General features: G+C 37.8%; 26 non-coding genes across 26 annotated transcripts; all 26 read left to right on the plus strand.

Annotated features, from left to right (window-relative positions):
- Positions 1–297: 297 nt before the first annotated feature.
- Positions 298–369, plus strand: trnac-gca. The gene has a single exon. It is a non-coding gene; the product is annotated as a tRNA-Cys (tRNA).
- Positions 370–1,391: 1,022 nt separating this feature from the next.
- trnac-gca lies at positions 1,392–1,463 on the plus strand. Its single transcript has one exon. It is a non-coding gene; the product is annotated as a tRNA-Cys (tRNA).
- Positions 1,464–2,165: 702 nt separating this feature from the next.
- On the plus strand, positions 2,166–2,237 carry trnac-gca. Its single transcript has one exon. It is a non-coding gene; the product is annotated as a tRNA-Cys (tRNA).
- A 1,255-nt stretch (positions 2,238–3,492) lies between these two features.
- On the plus strand, positions 3,493–3,564 carry trnac-gca. The gene has a single exon. It is a non-coding gene; the product is annotated as a tRNA-Cys (tRNA).
- A 424-nt stretch (positions 3,565–3,988) lies between these two features.
- On the plus strand, positions 3,989–4,060 carry trnac-gca. The gene has a single exon. It is a non-coding gene; the product is annotated as a tRNA-Cys (tRNA).
- Positions 4,061–4,761: 701 nt separating this feature from the next.
- On the plus strand, positions 4,762–4,833 carry trnac-gca. The gene has a single exon. It is a non-coding gene; the product is annotated as a tRNA-Cys (tRNA).
- A 723-nt stretch (positions 4,834–5,556) lies between these two features.
- On the plus strand, positions 5,557–5,628 carry trnac-gca. Its single transcript has one exon. It is a non-coding gene; the product is annotated as a tRNA-Cys (tRNA).
- A 703-nt stretch (positions 5,629–6,331) lies between these two features.
- Positions 6,332–6,403, plus strand: trnac-gca. The gene has a single exon. It is a non-coding gene; the product is annotated as a tRNA-Cys (tRNA).
- A 1,305-nt stretch (positions 6,404–7,708) lies between these two features.
- Positions 7,709–7,780, plus strand: trnac-gca. The gene has a single exon. It is a non-coding gene; the product is annotated as a tRNA-Cys (tRNA).
- Positions 7,781–8,201: 421 nt separating this feature from the next.
- Positions 8,202–8,273, plus strand: trnac-gca. Its single transcript has one exon. It is a non-coding gene; the product is annotated as a tRNA-Cys (tRNA).
- Positions 8,274–9,529: 1,256 nt separating this feature from the next.
- trnac-gca lies at positions 9,530–9,601 on the plus strand. The gene has a single exon. It is a non-coding gene; the product is annotated as a tRNA-Cys (tRNA).
- A 424-nt stretch (positions 9,602–10,025) lies between these two features.
- trnac-gca lies at positions 10,026–10,097 on the plus strand. The gene has a single exon. It is a non-coding gene; the product is annotated as a tRNA-Cys (tRNA).
- Positions 10,098–10,798: 701 nt separating this feature from the next.
- trnac-gca lies at positions 10,799–10,870 on the plus strand. Its single transcript has one exon. It is a non-coding gene; the product is annotated as a tRNA-Cys (tRNA).
- Positions 10,871–11,572: 702 nt separating this feature from the next.
- trnac-gca lies at positions 11,573–11,644 on the plus strand. Its single transcript has one exon. It is a non-coding gene; the product is annotated as a tRNA-Cys (tRNA).
- Positions 11,645–12,649: 1,005 nt separating this feature from the next.
- trnac-gca lies at positions 12,650–12,721 on the plus strand. Its single transcript has one exon. It is a non-coding gene; the product is annotated as a tRNA-Cys (tRNA).
- Positions 12,722–14,028: 1,307 nt separating this feature from the next.
- Positions 14,029–14,100, plus strand: trnac-gca. The gene has a single exon. It is a non-coding gene; the product is annotated as a tRNA-Cys (tRNA).
- A 702-nt stretch (positions 14,101–14,802) lies between these two features.
- trnac-gca lies at positions 14,803–14,874 on the plus strand. The gene has a single exon. It is a non-coding gene; the product is annotated as a tRNA-Cys (tRNA).
- A 702-nt stretch (positions 14,875–15,576) lies between these two features.
- On the plus strand, positions 15,577–15,648 carry trnac-gca. The gene has a single exon. It is a non-coding gene; the product is annotated as a tRNA-Cys (tRNA).
- A 701-nt stretch (positions 15,649–16,349) lies between these two features.
- Positions 16,350–16,421, plus strand: trnac-gca. Its single transcript has one exon. It is a non-coding gene; the product is annotated as a tRNA-Cys (tRNA).
- Positions 16,422–17,121: 700 nt separating this feature from the next.
- On the plus strand, positions 17,122–17,193 carry trnac-gca. Its single transcript has one exon. It is a non-coding gene; the product is annotated as a tRNA-Cys (tRNA).
- A 753-nt stretch (positions 17,194–17,946) lies between these two features.
- Positions 17,947–18,018, plus strand: trnac-gca. The gene has a single exon. It is a non-coding gene; the product is annotated as a tRNA-Cys (tRNA).
- Positions 18,019–19,321: 1,303 nt separating this feature from the next.
- trnac-gca lies at positions 19,322–19,393 on the plus strand. Its single transcript has one exon. It is a non-coding gene; the product is annotated as a tRNA-Cys (tRNA).
- A 379-nt stretch (positions 19,394–19,772) lies between these two features.
- trnac-gca lies at positions 19,773–19,844 on the plus strand. Its single transcript has one exon. It is a non-coding gene; the product is annotated as a tRNA-Cys (tRNA).
- A 722-nt stretch (positions 19,845–20,566) lies between these two features.
- trnac-gca lies at positions 20,567–20,638 on the plus strand. The gene has a single exon. It is a non-coding gene; the product is annotated as a tRNA-Cys (tRNA).
- A 379-nt stretch (positions 20,639–21,017) lies between these two features.
- trnac-gca lies at positions 21,018–21,089 on the plus strand. The gene has a single exon. It is a non-coding gene; the product is annotated as a tRNA-Cys (tRNA).
- A 1,001-nt stretch (positions 21,090–22,090) lies between these two features.
- trnac-gca lies at positions 22,091–22,162 on the plus strand. Its single transcript has one exon. It is a non-coding gene; the product is annotated as a tRNA-Cys (tRNA).
- Positions 22,163–23,031: the final 869 nt, after the last annotated feature.

Here is a 23,031-nt window from a genome sequence, read left to right on the forward strand (position 1 = left end):
AATACTGGCGCCCCCTTGAAATCAAGTACTTTCTCAGTGTTTCTTGAGAGAGGGAGTGCTCTGCTAAAATGTCCCTCATTAGATGGTTTTTCTCTGTCAGACAGTTCCTAACAGAGGTGGAAGTGCAACAGACTTCAGATCAATAGGTCTCAGATGGTAATATTATTGTCATCTCAGAATCAATTACTTTATGGGTATGTTTTCAGAGAGAGAGTGTTCTTCATTAGATTTTGTTGATCTCCAGCTATAATGTCCCTTATTAGACAATTTTTCCGCCTTTAGGCAGTTTCTAGCAGAGGGGGTATAGCTCAGTGGTAGAGCATTTGACTGCAGATCAAGAGGTCCCAGGTTCAAATCCTGATGCCCCCTTTAAATCAAGTGCTTTCTAAGAGTATTTTGAGGGTAGAGGACTCTTTTTCTGAATATGTTACTCAGGCAAAATTGTCCCTTATTAGACAATTTCTCAAGTTCAAATCCTGTCACCCCCTTGAAATCAAGTACTTTCTAAGTGTATCTTGAGAGGTGGAGTGCTACTTTTTTGGTTATGTTACTCAGTCTAAAATGTCCCTCATTCAATGTTTTTTCTCTGTCAGACAGTTCCTATCAGAGGTGGAAGTGCAATAGACTTCAGATCAATAGGTCTCAGATTGTAATTTTTTTGTCAACTTGAAATCAAACACTTTATGGGTACATTTTCAAAGAGAGAGTTTTCTTTATTAGGTTATGTTGATCACAAGCTAAAATCTCCCTTATTAGACAATTTCTCAGGATCAAATACTGGCGCCCCCTTGAAATCAAGTACTTTCTAAGTGTATCTTGAGAGAGGGAGTACTACTTTTTTGGTTATGTTACTCAGTCTAAAATGTCCCTCATTCAATGTTTTTTCTCTGTCAGACAGTTCCTATCAGAGGTGGAAGTGCCAAAGACTTCAGATCAATAGGTCTCAGATTGTAATTTTTTTGTCAACTTGAAATCAAACACTTTATGGATACGTTTTCGAGGGTAGAGGACTCTTTTTTCGAATATGTTACTCAGGGAAAATTGTCCCTTATTAGACAATTTCTCAGTGTCAAATCCTGGCGCCCCCCTTGAAATCAAGTATCTTCTAAGTGTATTTTGAGAGAGGGAGTGCTCCTTTTTTGGTTATGTTACTCAGTCTAAAATGTCCCTCATTCAATGGTTTTTCTCTGTCAGACAGTTCCTATCAGAGGAGGAAGTGCAATAGACTTCAGATCAATAGGTCTCAGATTGTAATTTTTTTGTCAACTTGAAATCATGCACTTTATGGGTACGTTTTCAAAGAGAGAGTTTTCTTTATTAGTTTTTGTCGATCTCCAGCTATTATGTCCCTTATTAGACAATTTTTCCGCCTTTAGACAGTTTCTAGCAGGGGGGGTATAGCTCAGTGGTAGAGTCTTTGACTGCAGATCAAGAGGTCCCAGGTTCAAACCCTGATGCCCCCTTAAAATCAGGAGCTTTCAAAGAGTATTTTGAGGGTAGAGGACTTTTTTTCCGAATATGTTACTCAGGCAAAATTGTCCCTTATTAGACAATTTCTCAAGTTCAAATCCTGTCACCCCCTTGAAATCAAGTACTTTCTAAGTGTATCTTGAGAGAGGGAGTGCTCCTTTTTTGGTTATGTTACTCAGTCTAAAATGTCCCTCATTCAATGGTTTTTCTCTGTCAGACAGTTCCTATCAGAGGAGGAAGTGCAATAGACTTCAGATCAATAGGTCTCAGATTGTAATTTTTTTGTCAACTTGAAATCAAACACTTTATGGGTACGTTTTCAAAGAGAGAGTTTTCTTTATTAGGTTATGTTGATCACAAGCTAAAATCTCCCTTATTAGACAATTTCTCAGTATCAAATACTGGCGCCCCCCTTGAAATCAAGTACTTTCTCAGTGTTTCTTGAGAGAGGGAGTGCTCTGCTAAAATGTCCCTCATTAGATGGTTTTTCTCTGTCAGACAGTTCCTAACAGAGGTGGAAGTGCAACAGACTTCAGATCAATAGGTCTCAGATTGTAATATATTTGTCATCTTCAAATCAAATACTTTCTGGGTATGTTTTCAGAGAAAGAGTGTTCTTCATTAGATTTTGTTGATCTCCAGCTATAATGTCCCTTATTAGACAATTTTTCCGCCTTCAGGCAGTTTCTAGCAGAGGGGGTATAGCTCAGTGGTAGAGCATTTGACTGCAGATCAAGAGGTCCCAGGTTCAAATCCCGGTGCCCCCTTAAAATCAAGAGCTTTCTAAGAGTATTTTGAGGGTAGAGGACTCTTTTCTGGTATATGTTACTCAGGGAAAATTGTCCCTTATTAGACTATTTCTCACGTTCAAATCCTGGCAACCCCTTGAAATCAACTACTTTCTAAGTGTATCTTGAGAGGTGGAGTGCTACTTTTTTGGTTATGTTACTCAGTCTAAAATGTCCCTCATTCAATGTTTTTTCTCTGTCAGACAGTTCCTATCAGAGGTGGAAGTGCAATAGACTTCAGATCAATATGTCTCAGATTCTAATTTTTTTGTCAACTTGAAATCAAACACTTTATGGGTACGTTTTCAAAGAGAGAGTTTTCTTTATTAGGTTATGTTGATCACAAGCTAAAATCTCCCTTATTAGACAATTTCTCAGGATCAAATACTGGCGCCCCCTTGAAATCAACTACTTTCTAAGTGTATCTTGAGAGGTGGAGTGCTACTTTTTTGGTTATGTTACTCAGTCTAAAATGTCCCTCATTCAATGTTTTTTCTCTGTCAGACAGTTCCTATCAGAGGTGGAAGTGCAATAGACTTCAGATCAATATGTCTCAGATTGTAATTTTTTTGTCAACTTGAAATCAAACACTTTATGGGTACGTTTTCAAAGAGAGAGTTTTCTTTATTAGGTTATGTTGATCACAAGCTAAAATCTCCCTTATTAGACAATTTCTCAGGATCAAATACTGGCGCCCCCTTGAAATCAAGTACTTTCTAAGTGTATCTTGAGAGAGGGAGTGCTCCTTTTTTGGTTATGTTACTCAGTCTAAAATGTCCCTCATTCAATGTTTTTTCTCTGTCAGACAGTTCCTATCAGAGGTGGAAGTGCCAAAGACCAATAGGTCTCAGATTGTAATTTTTTTGTCAACTTGAAATCAAACACTTTATGGGTACGTTTTCAAAGAGAGAGTTTTCTTTATTAGGTTATGTTGATCACAAGCTAAAATCTCCCTTATTAGACAATTTCTCAGGATCAAATACTGGCGCCCCCTTGAAATCAAGTACTTTCTCAGTGTTTCTCGAGAGAGGGAGTGCTCTGCTAAAATGTCCCTCATTAGATGGTTTTTCTCTGTCAGACAGTTCTTAACAGAGGTGGAAGTGCAACAGACTTCAGATCAATAGGTCTCAGATTATAATATATTTGTCATCTTGAAATCATATACTTTCTAGGTTCTACAGCTATAATGTCCCTTATTGGACAATTTTTCTGCCTTTAGGCAGTTTCTAGCAGAGGGGGTATAGCTCAGTGGTAGAGCATTTGACTGCAGATCAAGAGGTCCCAGGTTCAAATCCTGATGCCCCCTTAAAATCAAGAGCTTTCAAAGAGTATTTTGAGGGTAGATGACTTTTTTTTCCGAATATGTTACTCAGGCAAAATTGTCCCTTATTAGACAATTTCTCAAGTTCAAATCCTGAAACCCCCTTGAAATCAAGTACTTTCTAAGTGTATTTTGAGAGCGGGAGTGCTCCTTTTTTGGTTATGTTACTCAGTCTAAAATGTCCCTCATTCAATGTTTTTTCTCTGTCAGACAGTTCCTATCAGAGGAGGAAGTGCAATAGACTTCAGATCAATAGGTCTCAGATTGTAATATATTTGTCATCTTCAAATCAAATACTTTATGGGTATGTTTTCAGAGAGAGAGAGTGTTCTATATTAGTTTTTGTTGATCTACAGCTATAATGTCCCTTATTGGACAATTTTTCTGCCTTTAGACAGTCTCTAGCAGAGGGGGTATAGCTCAGTGGTAGAGCATTTGACTGCAGATCAAGAGGTCCCAGGTTCAAATCCCGGTGCCCCCTTAAAATCAAGAGCTTTCTATGAGTATTTTGAGGGTAGAGGACTCTTTTTTGGTATATGTTACTCAGGGAAAATTGTCCCTTATTAGACTATTTCTCACGTTCAAATCCTGGCACCCCCTTGAAATCAACTACTTTCTAAGTGTATCTTGAGAGGTGGAGTGCTACTTTTTTGGTTATGTTACTCAGTCTAAAATGTCCCTCATTCAATGTTTTTTCTCTGTCAGACAGTTCCTATCAGAGGTGGAAGTGCAATAGACTTCAGATCAATAGGTCTCAGATTGTAATTTTTTTGTCAACTTGAAATCAAACACTTTATGGGTACGTTTTCAAAGAGAGAGTTTTCTTTATTAGGTTATGTTGATCACAAGCTAAAATCTCCCTTATTAGACAATTTCTCAGGATCAAATACTCGCGCCCCCTTGAAATCAAGTACTTTCTCAGTGTTTCTTGAGAGAGGGAGTGCTCTGCTAAAATGTCCCTCATTACATGGTTTTTCTCTGTCAGACAGTTCCTAACAGAGGTGGAAGTGCAACAGACTTCAGATCAATAGGTCTCAGATTGTAATATATTTGTCATCTTCAAATCAAATACTTTATGGGTATGTTTTCAGAGAGAGAGTGTTCTTCATTAGTTTTTGTTGATCTCCAGCTATAATGTCCCTTATTAGACAATTTTTCCGCCTTTAGACAGTTTCTAGCAGAGGGGGTATAGCTCAGTGGTAGAGCATTTGATTGCAGATCAAGAGGTCCCAGGTTCAAATCCTGATGCCCCCTTTAAATCAAGTGCTTTCAAAGAGTATTTTGAGGGTAGAGGACGCTTTTTTCGAATATGTTACTCAGGCAAAATTGTCCATTATTAGACAATTTCTCAAGTTCAAATCCTGTCACCCCCTTGAAATCAAGTACTTTCTAAGTGTATTTTGAGAGAGGGAGTGCTCCTTTTTTGGTTATGTTACTCAGTCTAAAATGTCCCTCATTCAATGTTTTTTCTCTGTCAGACAGTTCCTATCAGAGGAGGAAGTGCAATAGACTTCAGATCAATAGGTCTCAGATTGTAATTTTTTTGTCAACTTGAAATCAAACACTTTATGGGTACGTTTTCAAAGAGAGAGTTTTCTTTATTAGGTTATGTTGATCACAAGCTAAAATCTCCCTTGTTAGACAATTTCTCAGTATCAAATCCTGGCGCCCCCCTTGAAATCAAGTACTTTCTAAGTGTATCTTGAGAGAGGGAGTGCTCCTTTTTTGGTTATGTTACTCAGTCTAAAATGTCCCTCATTCAATGGTTTTTCTCTGTCAGACAGTTCCTATCAGAGGTGGAAGTGCAATAGACTTCAGATCAATAGGTCTCAGATTGTAATATATTTGTCATCTTCAAATCAAATACTTTATGGGTATGTTTTCAGAGAGAGAGTGTTCTTCATTAGTTTTTGTTGATCTCCAGCTATAATGTCCCTTATTAGACAATTTTTCGGCCTTTAGACAGTTTCAAGCAGAGGGGGTATAGCTCAGTGGTAGAGCATTTGACTGCAGATCAAGAGATCCCAGGTTCAAATCCTGATGCCCCCTTTAAATCAAGTGCTTTCAAAGAGTATTTTGAGGGTAGAGGACTCTTTTTTCGAATATGTTACTCAGTCAAAAATGTCCCTTATTAGACAATTTCTCAAGTTCAAATCCTGTCACCCGCTTGAAATCAAGTACTTTCTATGTGTATTTTGAGAGAGGGAGTGCTCCTTTTTTGGTTATGTTACTCAGTCTAAAATGTCCCTCATTCAATGGTTTTTCTCTGTCAGACAGTTCCTATCAGAGGAGGAAGTGCAATAGACTTCAGATCAATAGGTCTCAGATTGTAATTTTTTTGTCAACTTGAAATCAAAACACTTTATGGGTACGTTTTCATAGAGAGAGTTTTCTTTATTAGGTTATGTTGATCACAAGCTAAAATCTCCCTTGTTAGACAATTTGACAGTATAAAATCCTGGCGCCCCCCTTGAAATCAAGTACTTTCTCAGTGTTTCTTGAGAGAGGGAGTGCTCTGCTAAAATGTCCCTCATTACATGGTTTTTCTCTGTCAGACAGTTCCTAACAGAGGTGGAAGTGCAACAGACTTCAGATCAATAGGTCTCAGATTGTAATATATTTGTCATCTTCAAATCAAATACTTTATGGGTATGTTTTCAGAGAGAGAGTGTTCTTCATTAGTTTTTGTTGATCTCCAGCTATAATGTCCCTTATTAGACAATTTTTCCGCCTTTAGACAGTTTCTAGCAGAGGGGGTATAGCTCAGTGGTAGAGCATTTGACTGCAGATCAAGAGGTCCCAGGTTCAAATCCTGATGCCCCCTTTAAATCAAGTGCTTTCAAAGAGTATTTTGAGGGTAGAGGACTCTTTTTTCGAATATGTTACTCAGGCAAAATTGTCCATTATTAGACATTTTCTCAAGTTCAAATCCTGTCACCCCCTTGAAATCAAGTACTTTCTAAGTGTATTTTGAGAGAGGGAGTGCTCCTTTTTTGGTTATGTTACTCAGTCTAAAATGTCCCTCATTCAATGGTTTTTCTCTGTCAGACAGTTCCTATCAGAGGAGGAAGTGCAATAGACTTCAGATCAATAGGTCTCAGATTGTAATTTTTTTGTCAACTTGAAATCAAACACTTTATGGGTACATTTTCAAAGAGAGAGTTTTCTTTATTAGGTTATGTTGATCACAAGCTAAAATCTCCCTTGTTAGACAATTTCTCAGTATCAAATCCTGGCGCCCCCCTTGAAATCAAGTACTTTCTAGGTGTATCTTGAGAGAGGGAGTGCTCCTTTTTTGGTTATGTTACTCAGTCTAAAATGTCCCTCATTCAATGGTTTTTCTCTGTCAGACAGTTCCTATCAGAGGTGGAAGTGCAATAGACTTCAGATCAGTAGGTCTCAGATTGTAATTTTTTTGTCAACTTGAAATCAAACACTTTATGGGTACGTTTTCAAAGAGAGAGTTTTCTTTATTAGGTTATGTTGATCACAAGCTAAAATCTCCCTTATTAGACAATTTCTCAGGATCAAATTCTGGCGCCCCATTGAAATCAAGTACTTTCTCAGTGTTTCTTGAGAGAGGGAGTGCTCTGCTAAAATGTCCCTCATTAGATGTTTTTTCTCTGTCAGACAGTTCCTAACAGAGGTGGAAGTGCAATAGACTTCAGATCAATAGGTCTCAGATTGTAATTTTTTTGTCAACTTTAAATCAAACACTTTATGGGTACATTTTCAAAGAGAGAGTTTTCTTTATTAGGTTATGTTGATCACAAGCTAAAATCTCCCTTGTTAGACAATTTCTCAGTATCAAATCCTGGCGCCCCCCTTGAAATCAAGTACTTTCTAAGTGTATCTTGAGAGAGGGAGTGCTCCTTTTTTGGTTATGTTACTCAGTCTAAAATGTCCCTCATTCAATGGTTTTTCTCTGTCAGACAGTTCCTATCAGAGGTGGAAGTGCAATAGACTTCAGATCAATAGGTCTCAGATTGTAATATATTTGTCATCTTCAAATCAAATACTTTATGGGTATGTTTTCAGAGAGAGAGTGTTCTTCATTAGTTTTTGTTGATCTCCAGCTATAATGTCCCTTATTAGACAATTTTTTGGCCTTTAGACAATTTCAAGCAGAGGGGGTATAGCTCAGTGGTAGAGCATTTGACTGCAGATCAAGAGGTCCCAGGTTCAAATCCTGATGCCCCCTTTAAATCAAGTGATTTCAAAGAGTATTTTGAGGGTAGAGGACTCTTTTTTCGAATATGTTACTCAGGCAAAATTGTCCCTTATTAGACAATTTCTCAAGTTCAAATCCTGTCACCCGCTTGAAATCAAGTACTTTCTAAGTGTATTTTGAGAGAGGGAGTGCTCCTTTTTTTGTTATGTTACTCAGTCTAAAATGTCCCTCATTCAATGGTTTTTCTCTGTCAGACAGTTCCTATCAGAGGTGGAAGTGCAATAGACTTCAGATCAATAGGTCTCAGATTGTAATATATTTGTCATCTTCAAATCAAATACTTTCTGGGTATGTTTTCAGAGAAAGAGTGTTCTTCATTAGATTTTGTTGATCTCCAGCTATAATGTCCCTTATTAGACAATTTTTCCGCCTTCAGGCAGTTTCTAGCAGAGGGGGTATAGCTCAGTGGTAGAGCATTTGACTGCAGATCAAGAGGTCCCAGGTTCAAATCCCGGTGCCCCCTTAAAATCAAGAGCTTTCTAAGAGTATTTTGAGGGTAGAGGACTCTTTTCTGGTATATGTTACTCAGGGAAAATTGTCCCTTATTAGACTATTTCTCACGTTCAAATCCTGGCAACCCCTTGAAATCAACTACTTTCTAAGTGTATCTTGAGAGGTGGAGTGCTACTTTTTTGGTTATGTTACTCAGTCTAAAATGTCCCTCATTCAATGTTTTTTCTCTGTCAGACAGTTCCTATCAGAGGTGGAAGTGCAATAGACTTCAGATCAATATGTCTCAGATTCTAATTTTTTTGTCAACTTGAAATCAAACACTTTATGGGTACGTTTTCAAAGAGAGAGTTTTCTTTATTAGGTTATGTTGATCACAAGCTAAAATCTCCCTTATTAGACAATTTCTCAGGATCAAATACTGGCGCCCCCTTGAAATCAACTACTTTCTAAGTGTATCTTGAGAGGTGGAGTGCTACTTTTTTGGTTATGTTACTCAGTCTAAAATGTCCCTCATTCAATGTTTTTTCTCTGTCAGACAGTTCCTATCAGAGGTGGAAGTGCAATAGACTTCAGATCAATATGTCTCAGATTGTAATTTTTTTGTCAACTTGAAATCAAACACTTTATGGGTACGTTTTCAAAGAGAGAGTTTTCTTTCTTAGGTTATGTTGATCACAAGCTAAAATCTCCCTTATTAGACAATTTCTCAGGATCAAATACTGGCGCCCCCTTGAAATCAAGTACTTTCTAAGTGTATCTTGAGAGAGGGAGTGCTCCTTTTTTGGTTATGTTACTCAGTCTAAAATGTCCCTCATTCAATGTTTTTTCTCTGTCAGACAGTTCCTATCAGAGGTGGAAGTGCCAAAGACCAATAGGTCTCAGATTGTAATTTTTTTGTCAACTTGAAATCAAACACTTTATGGGTACGTTTTCAAAGAGAGAGTTTTCTTTATTAGGTTATGTTGATCACAAGCTAAAATCTCCCTTATTAGACAATTTCTCAGGATCAAATACTGGCGCCCCCTTGAAATCAAGTACTTTCTCAGTGTTTCTCGAGAGAGGGAGTGCTCTGCTAAAATGTCCCTCATTAGATGGTTTTTTCTCTGTCAGACAGTTCTTAACAGAGGTGGAAGTGCAACAGACTTCAGATCAATAGGTCTCAGATTATAATATATTTGTCATCTTGAAATCATATACTTTCTAGGTTCTACAGCTATAATGTCCCTTATTGGACCATTTTTCTGCCTTTAGGCAGTTTCTAGCAGAGGGGGTATAGCTCAGTGGTAGAGCATTTGACTGCAGATCAAGAGGTCCCAGGTTCAAATCCTGATGCCCCCTTTAAATCAAGAGCTTTCAAAGAGTATTTTGAGGGTAGATGACTTTTTTTTCCGAATATGTTACTCAGGCAAAATTGTCCCTTATTAGACAATTTCTCAAGTTCAAATCCTGAAACCCCCTTGAAATCAAGTACTTTCTAAGTGTATTTTGAGAGCGGGAGTGCTCCTTTTTTGGTTATGTTACTCAGTCTAAAATGTCCCTCATTCAATGTTTTTTCTCTGTCAGACAGTTCCTATCAGAGGAGGAAGTGCAATAGACTTCAGATCAATAGGTCTCAGATTGTAATATATTTGTCATCTTCAAATCAAATACTTTATGGGTATGTTTTCAGAGAGAGAGAGTGTTCTATATTAGTTTTTGTTGATCTACAGCTATAATGTCCCTTATTGGACAATTTTTCTGCCTTTAGACAGTCTCTAGCAGAGGGGGTATAGCTCAGTGGTAGAGCATTTGACTGCAGATCAAGAGGTCCCAGGTTCAAATCCCGGTGCCCCCTTAAAATCAAGAGCTTTCTATGAGTATTTTGAGGGTAGAGGACTCTTTTTTGGTATATGTTACTCAGGGAAAATTGTCCCTTATTAGACTATTTCTCACGTTCAAATCCTGGCACCCCCTTGAAATCAACTACTTTCTAAGTGTATCTTGAGAGGTGGAGTGCTACTTTTTTGGTTATGTTACTCAGTCTAAAATGTCCCTCATTCAATGTTTTTTCTCTGTCAGACAGTTCCTATCAGAGGTGGAAGTGCAATAGACTTCAGATCAATAGGTCTCAGATTGTAATTTTTTTGTCAACTTGAAATCAAACACTTTATGGGTACGTTTTCAAAGAGAGAGTTTTCTTTATTAGGTTATGTTGATCACAAGCTAAAATCTCCCTTATTAGACAATTTCTCAGGATCAAATACTCGCGCCCCCTTGAAATCAAGTACTTTCTCAGTGTTTCTTGAGAGAGGGAGTGCTCTGCTAAAATGTCCCTCATTACATGGTTTTTCTCTGTCAGACAGTTCCTAACAGAGGTGGAAGTGCAACAGACTTCAGATCAATAGGTCTCAGATTGTAATATATTTGTCATCTTCAAATCAAATACTTTATGGGTATGTTTTCAGAGAGAGAGTGTTCTTCATTAGTTTTTGTTGATCTCCAGCTATAATGTCCCTTATTAGACAATTTTTCCGCCTTTAGACAGTTTCTAGCAGAGGGGGTATAGCTCAGTGGTAGAGCATTTGATTGCAGATCAAGAGGTCCCAGGTTCAAATCCTGATGCCCCCTTTAAATCAAGTGCTTTCAAAGAGTATTTTGAGGGTAGAGGACGCTTTTTTCGAATATGTTACTCAGGCAAAATTGTCCATTATTAGACAATTTCTCAAGTTCAAATCCTGTCACCCCCTTGAAATCAAGTACTTTCTAAGTGTATTTTGAGAGAGGGAGTGCTCCTTTTTTGGTTATGTTACTCAGTCTAAAATGTCCCTCATTCAATGTTTTTTCTCTGTCAGACAGTTCCTATCAGAGGAGGAAGTGCAATAGACTTCAGATCAATAGGTCTCAGATTGTAATTTTTTTGTCAACTTGAAATCAAACACTTTATGGGTACGTTTTCAAAGAGAGAGTTTTCTTTATTAGGTTATGTTGATCACAAGCTAAAATCTCCCTTGTTAGACAATTTCTCAGTATCAAATCCTGGCGCCCCCCTTGAAATCAAGTACTTTCTCAGTGTTTCTTGAGAGAGGGAGTGCTCTGCTAAAATGTCCCTCATTACATGGTTTTTCTCTGTCAGACAGTTCCTAACAGAGGTGGAAGTGCAACAGACTTCAGATCAATAGGTCTCAGATTGTAATATATTTGTCATCTTCAAATCAAATACTTTATGGGTATGTTTTCAGAGAGAGAGTGTTCTTCATTAGTTTTTGTTGATCTCCAGCTATAATGTCCCTTATTAGACAATTTTTCCGCCTTTAGACAGTTTCTAGCAGAGGGGGTATAGCTCAGTGGTAGAGCATTTGACTGCAGATCAAGAGGTCCCAGGTTCAAATCCTGATGCCCCCTTTAAATCTAGTGCTTTCAAAGAGTATTTTGAGGGTAGAGGACTCTTCTTTCGAATATGTTACTCAGGCAAAATTGTCCATTATTAGACAATTTCTCAAGTTCAAATCCTGTCACCCCCTTGAAATCAAGTACTTTCTAAGTGTATTTTGAGAGAGGGAGTGCTCCTTTTTTGGTTATGTTACTCAGTCTAAAATGTCCCTCATTCAATGGTTTTTCTCTGTCAGACAGTTCCTATCAGAGGCGGAAGTGCAATAGACTTCAGATCAATAGGTCTCAGATTGTAATTTTTTTGTCAACTTGAAATCAAACACTTTATGGGTACATTTTCAAAGAGAGAGTTTTCTTTATTAGGTTATGTTGATCACAAGCTAAAATCTCCCTTGTTAGACAATTTCTCAGTATCAAATCCTGGCGCCCCCCTTGAAATCAAGTACTTTCTAAGTGTATCTTGAGAGAGGGAGTGCTCCTTTTTTGGTTATGTTACTCAGTCTAAAATGTCCCTCATTCAATGGTTTTTCTCTGTCAGACAGTTCCTATCAGAGGAGGAAGTGCAATAGACTTCAGATCAATAGGTCTCAGATTGTAATTTTTTTGTCAACTTGAAATCAAAACACTTTATGGGTACGTTTTCATAGAGAGAGTTTTCTTTATTAGGTTATGTTGATCACAAGCTAAAATCTCCCTTGTTAGACAATTTGACAGTATAAAATCCTGGCGCCCCCCTTGAAATCAAGTACTTTCTCAGTGTTTCTTGAGAGAGGGAGTGCTCTGCTAAAATGTCCCTCATTACATGGTTTTTCTCTGTCAGACAGTTCCTAACAGAGGTGGAAGTGCAACAGACTTCAGATCAATAGGTCTCAGATTGTAATATATTTGTCATCTTCAAATCAAATACTTTATGGGTATGTTTTCAGAGAGAGAGTGTTCTTCATTAGTTTTTGTTGATCTCCAGCTATAATGTCCCTTATTAGACAATTTTTCCGCCTTTAGACAGTTTCTAGCAGAGGGGGTATAGCTCAGTGGTAGAGCATTTGACTGCAGATCAAGAGGTCCCAGGTTCAAATCCTGATGCCCCCTTTAAATCAAGTGCTTTCAAAGAGTATTTTGAGGGTAGAGGACTCTTTTTTCGAATATGTTACTCAGGCAAAATTGTCCATTATTAGACATTTTCTCAAGTTCAAATCCTGTCACCCCCTTGAAATCAAGTACTTTCTAAGTGTATTTTGAGAGAGGGAGTGCTCCTTTTTTGGTTATGTTACTCAGTCTAAAATGTCCCTCATTCAATGGTTTTTCTCTGTCAGACAGTTCCTATCAGAGGAGGAAGTGCAATAGACTTCAGATCAATAGGTCTCAGATTGTAATTTTTTTGTCAACTTGAAATCAAACACTTTATGGGTACATTTTCAAAGAGAGAGTTTTCTTTATTAGGTTATGTTGATCACAAGCTAAAATCTCCCTTGTTAGACAATTTCTCAGTATCAAATCCTGGCGCCCCCCTTGAAATCAAGTACTTTCTAGGTGTATCTTGAGAGAGGGAGTGCTCCTTTTTTGGTTATGTTACTCTGTCTAAAATGTCCCTCATTCAATGGTTTTTCTCTGTCAGACAGTTCCTATCAGAGGTGGAAGTGCAATAGACTTCAGATCAGTAGGTCTCAGATTGTAATTTTTTTGTCAACTTGAAATCAAACACTTTATGGGTACGTTTTCAAAGAGAGAGTTTTCTTTATTAGGTTATGTTGATCACAAGCTAAAATCTCCCTTATTAGACAATTTCTCAGGATCAAATTCTGGCGCCCCATTGAAATCAAGTACTTTCTCAGTGTTTCTTGAGAGAGGGAGTGCTCTGCTAAAATGTCCCTCATTAGATGTTTTTTCTCTGTCAGACAGTTCCTAACAGAGGTGGAAGTGCAATAGACTTCAGATCAATAGGTCTCAGATTGTAATTTTTTTGTCAACTTTAAATCAAACACTTTATGGGTACATTTTCAAAGAGAGAGTTTTCTTTATTAGGTTATGTTGATCACAAGCTAAAATCTCCCTTGTTAGACAATTTCTCAGTATCAAATCCTGGCGCCCCCCTTGAAATCAAGTACTTTCTAAGTGTATCTTGAGAGAGGGAGTGCTCCTTTTTTGGTTATGTTACTCAGTCTAAAATGTCCCTCATTCAATGGTTTTTCTCTGTCAGACAGTTCCTATCAGAGGTGGAAGTGCAATAGACTTCAGATCAATAGGTCTCAGATTGTAATATATTTGTCATCTTGAAATCAAATACTTTCTGGGTATGTTTTCAGAGAGAGAGAGTGTTCTATATTAGTTTTTGTTGATCTCCAGCTATAATGTCCCTTATTAGACAATTTTTTGGCCTTTAGACAGTTTCTAGCAGAGGGGGTATAGCTCAGTGGTAGAGCATTTGACTGCAGATCAAGAGGTCCCAGATTCAAATCCTGATGCCCCCTTTAAATCAAGTGCTTTCAAAGAGTATTTTGAGGGTAGAGGACTCTTTTTTCGAATATGTTACTCAGGCAAAATTGTCCCTTATTAGACAATTTCTCAAGTTCAAATCCTGTCACCCGCTTGAAATCAAGTACTTTCTAAGTGTATTTTGAGAGAGGGAGTGCTCCTTTTTTTGTTATGTTACTCAGTCTAAAATGTCCCTCATTCAATGGTTTTTCTCTATCAGACAGTTCCTATCAGAGGAGGAAGTGCAATAGACTTCAGATCAATAGGTCTCAGATTGTAATTTTTTTGTCAACTTGAAATCAAACACTTTATGGGTACGTTTTCAAAGAGAGAGTTTTCTTTATTAGGTTATGTTGATCACAAGCTAAAATCTCCCTTGTTAGACAATTTCTCAGTATCAAATCCTGGCGCCCCCCTTGAAATCAAGTACTTTCTCAGTGTTTCTTGAGAGAGGGAGTGCTCTGCTAAAATGTCCCTCATTAGATGGTTTTTCTCTGTCAGACAGTTCCTAACAGAGGTGGAAGTGCAACAGACTTCAGATCAATAGGTCTCAGATTGTAATAGATTTGTCATCTTCAAATCAAATACTTTATGGGTATGTTTTCAGAGAGAGAGTGTTCTTCATTAGTTTTTGTTGATCTCCAGCTATAATGTCCCTTATTAGACAATTTTTCCGCCTTTAGACAGTTTCTAGCAGAGGGGGTATAGCTCAGTGGTAGAGCATTTGACTGCAGATCAAGAGGTCCCAGGTTCAAATCCTGATGCCCCCTTTAAATCAAGTGCTTTCAAAGAGTATTTTGAGGGTAGAGGACTCTTTTTTCGAATATGTTACTCAGGCAAAATTGTCCCTTATTAGACAATTTCTCAAGTTCAAATCCTGTCACCCGCTTGAAATCAAGTACTTTCTAAGTGTATTTTGAGAGAGGGAGTGCTCCTTTTTTGGTTATGTTACTCAGTCTAAAATGTCCCTCATTCAATGGTTTTTCTCTGTCAGACAGTTCCTATCAGAGGAGGAAGTGCAATAGACTTCAGATCAATAGGTCTCAGATTGTAATTTTTTTGTCAACTTGAAATCAAACACTTTATGGGTACGTTTTCAAAGAGAGAGTTTTCTTTATTAGGTTATGTTGATCACAAGCTAAAATCTCCCTTGTTAGACAATTTCTCAGTATCAAATCCTTGCGCCCCCCTTGAAATCAAGTACTTTCTCAGTGTTTCTTGAGAGAGGGAGTGCTCTGCTAAAATGTCCCTCATTAGATGGTTTTTCTCTGTCAGACAGTTCCTAACAGAGGTGGAAGTGCAACAGACTTCAGATCAATAGGTCTCAGATTGTAATACTTTTGTCATCAAGAAATCAATTACTTTATGGGTATGTTTTCAGAGAGAGAGTGTTCTATATTAATTTTTGTCGATCTCCAGCTATTATGTCCCTTATTAGACAATTTTTCCGCCTTTAGACAGTTTCTAGCAGAGGGGGTATAACTCAGTGGTAGAGCATTTGACTGCAGATCAAGAGGTCCCAGGTTCAAATCCTGATGCCCCCTTTAAATCAAGGGCTTTCAGAGAGTATTTTGAGGGTAGAGGACACTTTTTTCGAATATGTTACTCAAGCGAAATTGTCCCTTATTAGACAATTTCTCACGTTCAAATCCTGGCACCCCCTTGAAATCAAGTACTTTCTAAGTGTATCTTGAGAGAGGGAGTGCTCCTTTTTTGGTTATGTTACTCAGTCTAAAATGTCCCTCATTAGATGGTTTTTCTCTGTCAGACAGTTCCTAACAGAGGTGGAAGTGCAACAGACTTCAGATCAATATGTCTCAGATTGTAATTTTTTTGTCAACTTGAAATCAAACACTTTATGGGTACGTTTTCAAAGAGAGAGTTTTCTTTATTAGGTTATGTTGATCACAAGCTAAAATCTCCCTTATTAGACAATTTCTCAGGATCAAATACTGGCGCCCCCTTGAAATCAAGTACTTTCTCAGTGTTTCTTGAGAGAGGGAGTGCTCTGCTAAAATGTCCCTCATTAGATGGTTTTTCTCTGTCAGACAGTTCCTAACAGAGGTGGAAGTGCAACAGACTTCAGATCAATAGGTCTCAGATTGTAATATATTTGTCATCTTCAAATCAAATACTTTCTGGGTATGTTTTCAGAGAGAGAGTGTTCTTCATTAGTTTTTGTTGATCTCCAGCTATAATGTCCCTTATTAGACAATTTTTCCGCCTTTAGACAGTTTCTAGCAGAGGGGGTATAGCTCAGTGGTAGAGCATTTGACTGCAGATCAAGAGGTCACAGGTTCAAATCCTGATGCCCCCTTTAAATCAAGTGCTTTCAAATAGTATTTTGAGGGTAGAGGACTCTTTTTCGAATATGTTACTCAGGGAAAATTGTCCCTTATTAGACAATTTCTCACGTTCAAATCCTGGCACCCCCTTGAAATCAAGTACTTTCTAAGTGTATCTTGAGAGAGGGAGTGCTCATTTTTTGGTTATGTTACTCAGTCTAAAATGTCCCTCATTCAATGTTTTTTCTCTGTCAGACAGTTCCTATCAGAGGTGGAAGTGCAATAGACTTCAGATCAATAGGTCTCAGATTGTAATTTTTTTGTCAACTTGAAATCAAACACTTTATGGGTACGTTTTCAAAGAGAGAGTTTTCTTTATTAGGTTATGTTGATCACAAGCTAAAATCTCCCTTATTAGACAATTTCTCAGGATCAAATACTGGCGCCCCCTTGAAATCAAGTGCTTTCTCAGTGTTTCTTGAGAGAGGGAGTGCTCTGCTAAAATGTCCCTCATTAGATGGTTTTTCTCTGTCAGACAGTTCCTAACAGAGGTGGAAGTGCAACAGACTTCAGATCAATAGGTCTCAGATTGTAATATATTTGTCATCTTCAAATCAAATACTTTCTGGGTATGTTTTCAGAGAGAGAGTGTTCTTCATTAGTTTTTGTTGATCTCCAGCTATAATGTCCCTTATTAGACAATTTTTCGGCCTTTAGACAGTTTCAAGCAGAGGGGGTATAGCTCAGTGGTAGAGCATTTGACTGCAGATCAAGAGGTCCCAGGTTCAAATCCTGATGCCCCCTTTAAATCAAGTGCTTTCAAAGAGTATTTTGAGGGTAGAGGACTCTTTTTTCGAATATGTTACTCAGGCAAAATTGTATAGCTTAGTTTTCTTTATTAGGTTATGTTGATCACAAGCTAAAATCTCCCTTATTAGACAATTTCTCAGGATCAAATACTGGCGCCCCCTTGAAATCAAGTACTTTCTCAGTGTTTCTTGAGAGAGGGAGTGCTCCTTTTTTGGTTATGTTACTCAGTCTAAAATGTCCCTCATTCAATGTTTTTTCTCTGTCAGACAGTTCCTATCAGAGGTGGAAGTGCCAAAGACTTCAGATCAATAGGTCTCAGATTGTAATTTTTTTGTCAACTTGAAATTTAACACTTTATTGGTACGTTTTCAAAGAGAGAGTTTTCTTTATTAGGTTATGTTGATCACAAGCTAAAATCTCCCTTATTAGACAATTTCTCAGGATCAAATACTGGCGCCCCCTTGAAATCAAGTACTTTCTCAGTCTTTCTCGAGAGAGAGGGAGTGCTCTGCTAAAATGTTCCTCATTAGATGGTTTTTCTCTGTCAGACAGTTCTTAACAGAGGTGGAAGTGCAACAGACTTCAGATCAATAGGTCTCAGATTGTAATATATTTGTCATCTTCAAATCAAATACTTTATGGGTATGTTTTCAGAGAGAGAGAGTGTTCTATATTCGTTTTTGTTGATCTACAGCTATAATGTCCCTTATTGGACAATTTTTCTGCCTTTAGACAGTTTCTAGCAGAGGGGGTATAGCTCAGTGGTAGAGCATTTGACTGCAGATCAAGAGGTCCCAGGTTCAAATCCTGATGCCCCCTTAAAATCAAGAGTTTCTAAGAGTATTTTGAGGGTAGAGGACTATTTTTTGGAATATGTTACTCAGGGAAAATTGTCCCTTATTAGACAATTTCTCACGTTCAAATCCTGGCGCCCCCTTGAAATCAACTACTTTCTAAGGATATCTTGAGAGGTGGAGTGCTCCTTTTTTGGTTATGTTACTCAGTCTAAAATGTCCCTCATTCAATGTTTTTTCTCTGTCAGACAGTTCCTATCAGAGGTGGAAGTGCAATAGACTTCAGATCAATATGTCTCAGATTCTAATTTTTTTGTCAACTTGAAATCAAACACTTTATGGGTACGTTTTCAAAGAGAGAGTTTTCTTTATTAGGTTATGTTGATCACAAGCTAAAATCTCCCTTATTAGACAATTTCTCAGGATCAAATACTGGCGCCCCCTTGAAATCAAGTACTTTCTAAGTGTATTTTGAGAGAGGGAGTGCTCCTTTTTTGGTTATGTTACTCAGTCTAAAATGTCCCTCATTCATTGGTTTTTCTCTGTCAGACAGTTCCTATCAGAGGAGGAAGTGCAATAGACTTCAGATCAATAGGTCTCAGATTGTAATATATTTGTCAACTTGAAATCAAACACTTTATGGGTACGTTTTCAAAGAGAGAGTTTTCTTGATTAGGTTATGTTGATCACAAGCTAAAATCTCCCTTGTTAGACAATTTCTCAGTATCAAATCCTAGCGCCCCCCTTGAAATCAAGTACTTTCTCAGTGTTTCTTGAGAGAGGGAGTGCTCTGCTAAAATGTCCCTCATTAGATGTTTTTTCTCTGTCAGACAGTTCCTATCAGAGGTGGAAGTGCAATAGACTTCAGATCAATAGGTCTCAGATTGTAATTTTTTTGTCAACTTGAAATCAAACACTTTATGGGTACGTTTTCAAAGATAGAGTTTTCTTTATTAGGTTATGTTGATCACAAGCTAAAATCTCCCTTATTAGACAATTTCTCAGGATCAAATACTGGCGCCCCCTTGAAATCAAGTACTTTCTAAGTGGATCTTGAGAGAGGGAGTGCTCCTTTTTTGGTTATGTTAGTCAGTCTAAAATGTCCCTCATTCAATGTTTTTTCTCTGTCAGACAGTTCCTATCAGAGGTGGAAGTGCAATAGATTTCAGATCAATAGGTCTCAGATTGTAATTTTTTTGTCAACTTGAAATCAAATACTTTCTGGGTATGTTTTCAGAGAGAGAGTGTTCTTCATTAGTTTTTGTTGATCTCCAGCTATAATGTCCCTTATTAGACAATTTTTCCGCCTTTAGACAGTTTCTAGCAGAGGGGATATAGCTCAGTGGTAGAGCATTTGACTGCAGATCAAGAGGTCCCAGGTTCAAATCCTGATGCCCCCTTTAAATCAAGAGCTTTCTAAGATTATTTTGAGGGTAGAGGACTTTTTTCCGAATATGTTACTCTGGCAATATTGTCCCTTATTAGACAATTTCTCAAGTTCAAATCCTGAAACCCCCTTGAAATCAAGTACTTTCTAAGTGTATTTTGAGAGAGGGCGTGCTCCTTTTTTGGTTATGTTACTCAGTCTAAAATGTCCCTCATTCAATGTTTTTTCTCTGTCAGACAGTTCCTATCAGAGGAGGAAGTGCAACAGACTTCAGATCAATAGGTCTCAGATTGTAATATATTTGTCATCTTGAAATCATATACTTTCTGGGTTCTACAGCTATAATGTCCCTTACTGAACAATTTTTCTGCCTTTAGACAGTTTCTAGCAGAGGGGGTATAGCTCAGTGGTAGAGCATTTGACTGCAGAACAAGAGGTCCCAGGTTCAAATCCCGGTGCCCCCTTAAAATCAAGAGCTTTCTAAGAGTATTTTGAGGGTAGAGGACTCTTTTTTGGTATATGTTACTCAGGGAAAATTGTCCCTTATTAGACTATTTCTCACGTTCAAGTCCTGGCACCCCCTTGAAATCAACTACTTTCTAAGTGTATCTTGAGAGGTGGAGTGCTACTTTTTTGGTTATGTTACTCAGTCTAAAATGTCCCTCATTCAATGTTTTTTCTCTGTCAGACAGTTCCTATCAGAGGTGGAAGTGCAATAGACTTCAGATCAATATGTCTCAGATTCTAATTTTTTTGTCAACTTGAAATCAAACACTTTATGGGTACGTTTTCAAAGAGAGAGTTTTCTTTATTAGGTTATGTTGATCACAAGCTAAAATCTCCCTTATTAGACAATTTCTCAGGATCAAATACTGGCGCCCCCTTGAAATCAAGTACTTTCTAATTGTATCTTGAGAGAGGGAGTGCTCCTTTTTTGGTTATGTTAGTCAGTCTAAAATGTCCCTCATTCAATGTTTTTTCTCTGTCAGACAGTTCCTATCAGAGGTGGAAGTGCAATAGATTTCAGATCAATAGGTCTCAGATTGTAATTTTTTTGTCAACTTGAAATCAAATACTTTCTGGGTATGTTTTCAGAGAGAGAGTGTTCTTCATTAGTTTTTGTTGATCTCCAGCTATAATGTCCCTTATTAGACAATTTTTCCGCCTTTAGACAGTTTCTAGCAGAGGGGATATAGCTCAGTGGTAGAGCATTTGACTGCAGATCAAGAGGTCCCAGGTTCAAATCCTGATGCCCCCTTTAAATCAAGAGCTTTCTAAGATTATTTTGAGGGTAGAGGACTTTTTTCCGAATATGTTACTCTGGCAATATTGTCCCTTATTAGACAATTTCTCAAGTTCAAATCCTGAAACCCCCTTGAAATCAAGTACTTTCTAAGTGTATTTTGAGAGAGGGCGTGCTCCTTTTTTGGTTATGTTACTCAGTCTAAAATGTCCCTCATTCAATGTTTTTTCTCTGTCAGACAGTTCCTATCAGAGGAGGAAGTGCAACAGACTTCAGATCAATAGGTCTCAGATTGTAATATATTTGTCATCTTGAAATCATATACTTTCTGGGTTCTACAGCTATAATGTCCCTTACTGAACAATTTTTCTGCCTTTAGACAGTTTCTAGCAGAGGGGGTATAGCTCAGTGGTAGAGCATTTGACTGCAGAACAAGAGGTCCCAGGTTCAAATCCCGGTGCCCCCTTAAAATCAAGAGCTTTCTAAGAGTATTTTGAGGGTAGAGGACTCTTTTTTGGTATATGTTACTCAGGGAAAATTGTCCCTTATTAGACTATTTCTCACGTTCAAGTCCTGGCACCCCCTTGAAATCAACTACTTTCTAAGTGTATCTTGAGAGGTGGAGTGCTACTTTTTTGGTTATGTTACTCAGTCTAAAATGTCCCTCATTCAATGTTTTTTCTCTGTCAGACAGTTCCTATCAGAGGTGGAAGTGCAATAGACTTCAGATCAATATGTCTCAGATTCTAATTTTTTTGTCAACTTGAAATCAAACACTTTATGGGTACGTTTTCAAAGAGAGAGTTTTCTTTATTAGGTTATGTTGATCACAAGCTAAAATCTCCCTTATTAGACAATTTCTCAGGATCAAATACTGGCGCCCCCTTGAAATCAAGTACTTTCTAATTGTATCTTGAGAGAGGGAGTGCTCCTTTTTTGGTTATGTTACTCAGTCTAAAATGTCCCTCATTCAATGTTTTTTCTCTGTCAGACAGTTCCTATCAGAGGTGGAAGTGCCAAAGACTTCAGATCAATAGGTCTCAGATTGTAATTTTTTTGTCAACTTGAAATCAAACACTTTATGGATAAGTTTTCAAAGAGAGAGTTTTCTTTATTAGGTTATGTTGATCACAAGCTAAAATCTCCCTTATTTGACAATTTCTCAGGATCAAATACTGGCGCCCCCTTGAAATCAAGTACTTTCTCAGTGTTTCTTGAGAGAGGGAGTGCTCTGCTAAAATGTCCCTCAATAGATGGTTTTTCTCTGTCAGACAGTTCCTAACAGAGGTGGAAGTGCAACAGACTTCAGATCAATAGGTCTCAGATTGTAATATATTTGTCATCTTCAAATCAAATACTTTCTGGGTATGTTTTCAGAGAAAGAGTGTTCTTCATTAGATTTTTTGATCTCCAGCTATAATGTCCCTTATTAGACAATTTTTCCGCCTTTAGGCAGTTTCTAGCAGAGGGGGTATAGCTCAGAGGTAGAGCATTTGACTGCAGATCAAGAGGTCCCAGGTTCAAATCCCGGTGTCCCCTTGAAATCAAGAGCTTTCTAAGAGTATTTTTTTAGGGTAGAGGACTCTTTTTTGGTATATGTTACTCAGGGAAAATTGTCCCTTATTAGACTATTTCTCACGTTCAAATCCTGGCACCCCCTTGAAATCAACTACTTTCTAAGTGTATCTTGAGAGGTGGAGTGCTACTTTTTTGGTTATGTTACTCAGTCTAAAATGTCCCTCATTCAATGTTTTTTCTCTGTCAGACAGTTCCTATCAGAGGTGGAAGTGCAATAGACTTCAGATCAATATGTCTCAAATTCTAATTTTTTTGTCAACTTGAAATCAAACACTTTATGGGTACGTTTTCAAAGAGAGAGTTTTCTTTATTAGGTTATGTTGATCACAAGCTAAAATCTCCCTTATTAGACAATTTCTCAGGATCAAATACTGGCGCCCCCTTGAAATCAAGTACTTTCTAATTGTATCTTGAGAGAGGGAGTGCTCCTTTTTTGGTTATGTTACTCAGTCTAAAATGTCCCTCATTCAATGTTTTTTCTCTGTCAGACAGTTCCTATCAGAGGTGGAAGTGCCAAAGACTTCAGATCAATAGGTCTCAGATTGTAATTTTTTTGTCAACTTGAAATCAAACACTTTATGGATAACTTTTCAAAGAGAGAGTTTTCTTTATTAGGTTATGTTGATCACAAGCTAAAATCTCCCTTATTTGACAATTTCTCAGGATCAAATACTGGCGCCCCCTTGAAATCAAGTACTTTCTCAGTGTTTCTTGAGAGAGGGAGTGCTCTGCTAAAATGTCCCTCATTAGATGGTTTTTCTCTGTCAGACAGTTCCTAACAGAGGTGGAAGTGCAACAGACTTCAGATCAATAGGTCTCAGATTGTAATA

This window comes from Oncorhynchus mykiss, unplaced genomic scaffold, assembly GCF_013265735.2.
Source record: "Oncorhynchus mykiss isolate Arlee unplaced genomic scaffold, USDA_OmykA_1.1 un_scaffold_750, whole genome shotgun sequence".
NCBI classification, from domain to species: domain Eukaryota; kingdom Metazoa; phylum Chordata; class Actinopteri; order Salmoniformes; family Salmonidae; genus Oncorhynchus; species Oncorhynchus mykiss.